The sequence below is a fragment of the Bubalus bubalis genome, chromosome 24 (genome assembly GCF_019923935.1).
Source record: "Bubalus bubalis isolate 160015118507 breed Murrah chromosome 24, NDDB_SH_1, whole genome shotgun sequence".
Classification (NCBI taxonomy): domain Eukaryota; kingdom Metazoa; phylum Chordata; class Mammalia; order Artiodactyla; family Bovidae; genus Bubalus; species Bubalus bubalis.
This window is the reverse complement of record NC_059180.1, coordinates 3,495,234-3,503,841: the sequence shown is the minus strand read 5'-3', so window position 1 is coordinate 3,503,841 and position 8,608 is coordinate 3,495,234. Positions and strand designations below refer to the sequence as shown.

Below are 8,608 nucleotides of genomic sequence, written 5' to 3'. Positions count from 1 at the left end.
CATGCTGAAGGAAATCAGTTCTGAATATTCATTGGAAGGACTGATGCTGAAGCTTAAACTCCAATACTTTGGCCACCTGATGCGAAGAGCTAACTCATTTGAAAAGACCCTGATGCTGGGAAAGATTGAAGGCAGGAGAAGGGGACGACAGAGGATGAGATAGTTGGATGGCGTCACCAACTCAATGGACATGAGCTTGAGTAAATTCCAGGAGTTGGTGATGGACCGAGAGGCCTGGTGTGCTGCAGTCCATGGGGTTGCAAAGAGTTGGACACAACTGAGTGACTGAACTGACTGAGCCCATTTTAACTGCAGCTTCCTAGCAGTAAGACATTCACACTTGAGAAACAACTTTCCAGAAGTTTTTCGTTTTGCAAACCTGAAACTCTATACTCAATAAATTCCCCTTTTCACCCTGGCCCCAGAGCCCCAGACCCTGCTAACCACGCTTCTACTTTCTGTTTGACTATGTAGCTGTTTCAGGTCAGTGAAATTGTACAGTTTTTGTCTTTTTGTGACTGTTTTAATCACTTGGCATAATGTCCTCAAGGTTCATCCACCTTGTGGCATATGTCAGAATTTCTTTCCCTTTAAAAAGCAGAATCATATTCTATTTTATATTTATAGGTATATATATATATATATATATATATATATACCACACCCATTTTGTTGATCCAGTCATCCGTTCACAGACAATAAGAATCATGCCTTTCAATGCATAAAATAAAATGCATAGAATTACAAAGAAATGAAAAAAGGATACTGTAGCAATAGCAGTTGTCAACAAGTTGAGGGGCTTCCCAGGTGGCGCCGGTGGTAAAGAACCTCCCTGACAACGCAGGAGATATAAGAGACACAGGTTCGATCCCTAGGTTGGCAAGATCCTCTGGAGGAGGGCATGGCAACGCACTCCAGTATTCTTCTCTGGAGAATCCCATGGACAGAGGAGCCTGGCGGGCCACAGGCCATAGGGTCGCACAGAGTCGGACACGACTGAACGACTTAGCCCTGGCAAGCACAAGTTGAAAATGCAAATGTGTGATACAGTGACCAACAAAAGTATTTCTTTATTATACGTTGAATACTTACATGCCTCAACCCTAGAAACTCTAGGGTGTATGGACTCCAGTGGGATTTCTGCCCAACAGATCCCCAGTTTTCCAATTTTATAACTCAAGTGATCAGTTAGTATGTGGCAAATCTACTTCATTCCTAAGGACACCACGATCCATTAGCTGTCATCCAAATTTCCTGCAGGCCAGAACTTTCTGGAAATAGACCCATCTCTGTGTCACTTGCCCACCTTAACTCTAGCACTTAAGGGCCGGTGCTTGGACTCTGCCCTTCAGGATGGCATCAGCCCCCTGGGATCAGAAGCCCATGGCAGTGGAACACCGCCCCCTCACGGCAGCCCAGAGAGGATGGTTGCTGGAGCCCGGGGAACGCTGGCATTGCCTTGCTGATATATTTCTCAGAGGCATGCAAGTCACACGTGCTAAATCACTTTCTTCTGATTCTTCCTCCCATCATGCCTGGGAAGTTCTCTCATGCCTGCCTCAATGAATGTAGACCACTGATGGGATGGGATGTAACTTCAGACAACAGACCAAGCAAATTGTTGGAGGCCCTTTGAGCTGCACCCGCTGACGCGTTACATCCTGACTCCGGGATGCACACTCACGTCCGTAAATCCAGCCCAGTCCAGTGGCACAATCCCCCTGTGTCGTCTCCGCGGACCGGACACTGGTAGAGCCCATCTCCATGGAGCCCAAGCTTCCTGTTGATGGAAATTAGCAACATCTATCTTTCTCTTGGAGTATAAGCTGTTTCCTCTGGGGTCAACTTTGACCACTGAGCCCCTGGGGCGTGCTGAAATCAGACCCTAGTTCTAGGGCCGAAGGCCACAGGGATGGTGGAGCTAAAGCCTGTAACAGGGGTCCATTCAGGTGAGGGTGTTGGAGCACCTTCCAGCCAGAGAAGGCTGGATTCATCAGATGCTGGAGGAGGGGCTGCTTTCACCAGTGGGAAGACTAATAAACCCAGATTCTCAGCTTCATCTGCATCTACCTGGGTGTCCAGATTCAGGGTGCCCAGTTCCATGGTGCATTCGTGGGCATGAGAGGTGGGTGTTCCCGGTACTCGCCATACCTCAGTTTCCTCATCGGGAAAAGGGGCGGAGAAATGTTCACCCCAGTAGGGTGGCTGGGAGGCTGCCGCTGGAGAGTTCAGTGGGTGGGTGACGGCTGGGCCCTGGGCAGCTAAGGACACTCCTCTTGCTGGATGCTTTCCCACAGCCACTTCTTGTCCAGCAAGCCTGGGGGAGGCAGGGCCTGCGGCAGTGAGGGTGAGTTGAGAAAGGGGTGCCAAGAACAGGGCGTGCCTATGAAACTCTGGGCTTTGTACAGGGAGAATGGAGCTGGTCCCCCGTGCATCCTGTGAGGATGTCAGGGAAGACTGTCCCCACTAGAGGGCACCCAAGAGCAATGTCTTACCAATGGTCCTACCTCCAGGCTGGCCCCACCTGGCTGGCATGTACTTCTCTCTGCGGGAACCACTACCCTCTCCGGAAGCCCCTGCCCCTCCTTCCTACTCCAAGGGTCTCCCCTTCACTTGGGCTGCTGCCTGGCCCCTTCCTACTCTGTGGTCCCCTGGCCACGCTTCTGACAATTCTCTCTTGCTCATGCTTGTCCTTAGCTGGGTCAGCCTGGACCTAGTCCCTTAACCTCGCTGCCTCTGGGGGTCTTCCGTCCCCATCAGGGTCCTGGTGGCTTTCATCAGAGCACCCGGGTGCGGCGCCCACCTGTGGGTGCCCTTAAGTCTCGGGAGGAAAAGCAGACTCTCGTTTTACTTTCTCTTCCTCTCCCTTCCCGAAGGCCCTTTCTTGACCCCACACCCTCCCCCGATTCCTCCCTGCTGGCTTGGCTGGCCCTCTGGAGCCCCCTACACCGAGCTCCGCGGGCAGGGCTCCAGGACTGACCGGGTGGCACACACCATCCAGCGTGTCCTTGCCGCCCACGGAAGCTGCCTGTGGACCTGGCCACCTGGAGTCGAGGCCAGGCGACCGGCAGGCCTGTGTCCTGTTGAACGTGCCGGCCCCGAGACTCACCTGGAGTGACCCTCGCCCCAGGGACAGGGCAGCCAGGACAGGACAGCAGGGCCTGCCTTGGCTGGCCCCGTTTGTCAGAAACAAGCCTTTCCAGGCCAGGCCAAGCCAGGCTATTAGCCACTCCTGTACAGCTCAGACACCTTCATAGGCACCCCCCCCACCCCGTTCATGGCACCCCTCTGCCTGGCCTCCCCCAGGCCTCGCTGGACAAGTAGTGGCCATGGGAAAGCATCCGGCAAGAGGAGTGTCCTTAGCTGCCCCAGGGCCCAGCCGTCACAGGCCGCTTAGCCTAAGGCCTGAAGACCTTTCCCACCCCAGCAAGTCCTCCTCTCTCCCAGGAGGAGAAGGGGGCCTGACACCCTCCCTCTTCCTGGAGCACCTACTGGCTGCCTTGGGCTCAGGCTCAGCACTTGGCGTGCACCCGTCCGTATGGTTCTCACACACCTGCCCCAGAGCGATGATGCTGGCCCATCATACAGAAGAAGAAACTGAGGGTCAGAGAGGTTGACCACTGCGTCCAACTCCCGGCTCCTTGCTTCACTCCTTCCTTTTTGAAAAATGTGAAATATTCTGAGTATACAGAGAAGTCTAGAGAGGAACGTAGTTCACCCCTAGATCTGCTCTTTATTTCACCGTATTCAGCTCTGTTTTCTTGAAGAAACACAGGGTATCGGAATCAGTGGATGCCCTACCCTTCCACGCCCCCTGCCACCTCCACCCTGAAGCCCTGGTGGCCCCTTGCCATCTGTTTAGATGCCCCTGAACGATAAATGGGAGTGTCCTGTGCACCGCTCCTTTTTAGTTTGGTTTCGGTGCAATTTAATCTATAGTCGAGGTCACCAGCCCTGACTGTACAGCTGGGTCCTGAGTGGAAGGCCCTGGGACCACCACCCTAATTAGCACACAGGAAGGCTCCCCCACCTCCCCACCCAGGACGGCCACCATCCTGACTGCTGTCACGCTTGGCTGGCTTTGGCTGTAAGAGGACCCTGAGCCTTGCTGCCTGAGGCTGCTCCCTGGGTGTTCCTGAGCCTGCACGTAGGTCGCATCTCATGCCCCCCTTATCTACCACTGCTCCTGCAGGCCGGTATTCGGTGGTTTCATAAAGTGTTTTTCACATTTTGCAAACTGGCCCTGACCGCCTAGTACTTTTCTCCCCGGGGCTTGATGGGGTTGATCTAAGTGCAGATCTGGCCTCCTTCGCAGGCATCTTCTGGAAGGCGCTCTGGCACCAGGCAGCTCTGGGGTTAAAGCACCCGCACGCCGGCCTGGTGGGCCCGGGTACGGCCACGGGTGTCCACGGCGGGTCCCCAGCCCGGGACCCCCCAGGCCAAGCCCCTTCCCCGCAGCTTCCCCGAGGGTGCCCCCCGCCAGGGCCCAGCCGCAGCCGATCCTTCGGAGAAGCGGGGACGTGTCGAAAGGCGCAGCCCCACCTCGGACCCCTCCGGGGCCCCGCGGAACACGGGAAGTTCGGGGAGGAAGCTGAGAGCTGCGCGCGCCGGGCGGCCGGCGGGCCGGATGACTAAGTTTGGCCGCGCGCCGCGCCGCCGGTTGCCTTTTATGGCGCACTCGCCGGCGGCGGACGTGGCCGCCTGGGCCCCCCGGCCGAGGGGCTGAGGGCACGGCTGGGAGGGGGGGGCCGGCGGCGGAGGTGGGGGGTCAGCTTCGCGCGCTTCCCCGGAGGGCCGCCCATCCTCTGGCCCGCTTCCCTCCTCCCCACCCCCAGCTGGCCAGGCCCGGCCTCCCCATTCACCCAGAGGGAAACTGAGGCCGGGGAGGGGTGGCGTCCCGCCGGGGTCACCTCGCACCGCGGCGGGGTGGCTCCCGATGACACCCAAAGGCCCTGCTTCCCAGCCCAGGGCCGGGACAGCATGACTCACACCTCCAAGGGCGCGGAGCTGCATTTATTGAGCATTCACTGTTTGTCTCCCGGCCTCCAGATTTCTCGGCCTCCCAGCAGTCCTTTGAGTGCGGGTTTAGGTCCGCGAACCCCAGGGCTCTCTCGGGGGCCGGGTGGGGATGGGAATGGGGGACAGAAGCAGCTCCCCCCTCCCTCCCCCCTCACCTGCGCCGGCTGGCTGTTGTACTTTACATCTGCACAAACTCAGGAGATGAAAACCATCTCCCCATTTAACAGATGGGAAACTGAGGCTGTGAGGCTCGGGTCTGGGGAGCTAACTGGCAAGGCACTGAAGGACGTCTGGGAGCGGGTACCCCAATCCTAGGGGTATCAGAACGCACAGAGGCCCGGCACGAAATAGCTCTCTGTTCGCACCTGCGTCGCAGCTTGACCGTGGGGCACGCTGGCGTTTCCAGCTGTTCTTCCGCCCTCGCCCCCGCCCCCGGCCCTGCCACGCTGCGGGCCTCACTGAGTTCACATGCACAACGGGGAGACTCCAGGGGGTCCGGTTTGGAGCGGGGAGCCCGCTCGGGGTGGCGGTCTGGGAAGATAGAGGCAGCGATTTAGAAAATTCGGGCGCTGGGCTGCGCCCCCCCTCCCCACCCTGAGTCCCCCAGGCCCGCGGCGGCTCCCTGGGGGGGTGGGCCGGGGGTGGGCAGCTCCGGCCACCCTCTCCGGCCGGGCCTATGGGGCCAGCACCCCCTCCCCGGGCGCTCCCAAACCTCGCCTTTTATGGAGAGGAAGCTGGGCCAAGTGGGCCGGGCCGGCCCGAGGGGCGGGGTGGGGGCCTGGAGCCCCGGCCGCCCGCGCCGGACACGCACTGGGGGCGCCGGAGCTTATCTCCTCGCGAGCTGAGCGGCCCTGGGACCCGGGAGGCTCTGAGCCGCGGCCACGTGAGCCGCGCGGGCCTGGGAGCGCCAGATAATGACCTCCCCACCCGGGCCGCGAGCGCCGAGCCCCGGGAGGCGGGGCCTGCGCTCCTGGGTAGCCGGCCCGCTCCGGGCTCCAGCCTCCCCCCGGGGGATGGGCTTGAAAACGCTCACCTTGGGACCCCAGACAACGGCTTACCTGGGGTGTCCGGGTGGACCCTCCACCCTCTGATTTGACTTAGCCAGCCCCCCTTCCCCTGACTTGGGAGAGTCAGGGCTTCTGTCCCTCAGCTCCGTGTCCCCGCCCAGACTCCCAACAGAGAAAGTTCTCCACCTTCAACGGCCTCCACCCCCAGCCCGGGCCGCTTTGCGGGAGGAGGGCCAGGATGGGCTATGGAGTTCTGAGAACCCAGTATTCCGCCCGATCCGCGTGGTCCAGGGTTCAGGTGGGACCCTGGGAGGCTGGTCCCAGGCCATTGGGCTCCATTTTGCAGATGGACACACTGAGGCCAAGACAGAGCAGGGCGTGGCTCGGGATGGTTCCGAGTTTCTGCTCATGTGCCGTGTGGCCCTGGAACCCGGACCAGACGGTCTGGGCACGGACTGCTGGCCTGGATATGCCCGAAGAGTCCTCAGGAGTGCCATGTCATTCTCCTGAGCCCCCTCCGAGATCCCCCGGCCTTGAAGGGACTTTGCAGGCCTAAGGAGCTGAGCGACAGAAGAGGGGTGTGTGGCAGGGCCCGAGGACTCTGGTCCAGCCCATCTGCAAACACCCTGTGTCACTCACACAGCCCCCTCCCTCCCCCGGGGTCAGCAAGGCCTGACCCCATCCTTCCTAGGTGTGGGTCTCTAGGCCTGTAACAGACACCTGCCCCCAGCCCCAGGCCTGAGGTGACAGTTCCGTGGAGGGTGGGGCTAGGTGGGGGGTAATACATATAGACTTGCAGATTCCTGAGCTGGAAGGCTGGCACCACACCCAGGACACCCTGGGGAAAGGTCACTGTCATGATTAACTCTAGATAGGCCCGCCAGTGCCCCTGATGACAGGGAGAGGCCGGATTTCAGCCCCTGCCCTTGGCCCTTTGCCCTCTGTTCACAGGAACCCTGGGAATGGGCTAGGGCAGAGCCGGGAAGCTTAGCTTATCAGTTGATCCACGACCACCTTTCTCCTCCTCCCTACACCCCCCACCTGCTCCTCCAAAACCAACTGTGAGCAGGCATCACAGAGGGGCCACTGGTCCCCAGTTCTTTCCTGGGAAAAAGAGCAGTAGTGACCACATCCCAGCCACTCCGTGCTTTTTGACCCCTTGACTCACACTCTGATTTCATCCTTCCAGCAGCCCCACACAGTTTTCACCCCCATTTCACAGGCGAGAAAACTGAGGCCCTTTCCAGGTAAAGAGACTTGCCCAGAATCACCGAGATGACAGGTACGCCCCTTCCTGCCTCTTGGGGTTGCCATGGGGACAGAGTCAAATTACAGAACATCAGAAAAGTGAGCATATCACAAACAAGTTATCATTCTCATGACTATTATTATCATTATTTGTGTAGCCCTATATTTCTAATATGAACTTCTATTTGGCTAGAAGCAGAGAGAAATCTGACATCTGAGGCTACAGTTTGCTTTGGAGCCTCCTGGGCCCTTTCACAAGGTAGAGCCAGCTGCTGAAACATCGGACGTGGCCCTGCCCCTCTCCTGCTCCCTCACCCTCTATGGCTCCCCATTACCGTTGCTGACGAAGTCTCAGCTCCTGAGTTTATGCCCCACTCCTCTGAGAACACACCCGCCCCAGGCATCCTGGGCGCCAGCTAATCTCCAGGCCTAGGAAGCACTTTCCACCTCCTGGCTGAATTCCAAGGAGACATTCTTGTTCTGTGACCCTGCAGCTTGTTTCCTTCTCTGGGCCAAGGTGGAAGCTGACGAGGAGAGAAAGGGGCGCCTGGCCACATAGTGGGAGGGAAGCCCAGAGGCCCTGCAGCTGCCGCCTGCTGCAGAGTTCTTGTCCCTGGTCACCAACCAGTTCTTTGATGGGTGTCATGGAACCCCCAGCGCTGAGCACCAGAGGCTGGCCTGGTAAGCTTGTGTCCAACTCCCAAGAGGGCCTGTCTCTTGCTCTTATGGGCTCTAGAACCTAAGTTTAACCCAGCTCTGTGAGCCTCGCTCAGACCCTGCTCACCTCAATCTCCCCACCTATACACATGGACCTGAATTCAAGGCCCAGCACATTCCTCCCAAGGGGTAAGGGCACACAGCCCCCTCTGAGCTGTGCTAAGAGGGCTCCCCCAAGCCCACGCCCACCCCAACTCTGCTTGTCCAGTTGGGGTCTTGCCCAGTTGCACCCTCCGTGTACCCTGCTGAGAGCTGACCAGAGCAGAAATGCTATTGAGCCCAGACCTCTGTACTGACGTTTCTATGGACTCCAAAGGGCCCAGCCACATCAAATGTTTGCAGTTCTCCCAACATACCCTTCTGTCAAGCCCTCTCTAAATTAGCTCCTTTGTAAACTCCTATTCACATGTCAAAGCCCAGCCCCCAAAACCCCATCCTATAGGAAGCCTTGCTTGATCCTCGGACTGGGTTGCCCCTCCTCCAGTTCAGCACCTCATGTGTTCAGGATATCAGACAGTTGTTTTCCCCAGGGACCCCTGGAGAACAGGGTTCAAGTCTGACCCGTGAGTGTTATCAGACACCAGGTGAGTCAGCTGCAGCCCAGAGACCCGAGGACT

At 58.3% G+C, this 8,608-nt stretch overlaps 1 long non-coding RNA gene across 3 annotated transcripts; it reads right to left on the bottom strand.

Moving 5' to 3' along the window:
* Positions 1–235: 235 nt before the first annotated feature.
* Positions 236–6,557, bottom strand: LOC112581772. 3 transcript variants are annotated; one of them, XR_006548246.2, is made up of 5 exons: positions 6,078–6,557; positions 5,385–5,550; positions 3,554–3,656; positions 2,152–2,333; positions 236–1,780 (listed from the first exon to the last, which is right to left on the bottom strand). It is a non-coding gene; the product is annotated as an uncharacterized LOC112581772 (long non-coding RNA). The 3 variants fall into 3 exon arrangements; XR_006548245.2 differs by lacking the exon at positions 6,078–6,557 and having other exon boundaries at positions 955–1,011; positions 1,685–1,780; positions 5,385–6,054; XR_006548244.2 differs by lacking the exon at positions 6,078–6,557 and having other exon boundaries at positions 5,385–6,054.
* Positions 6,558–8,608: the final 2,051 nt, after the last annotated feature.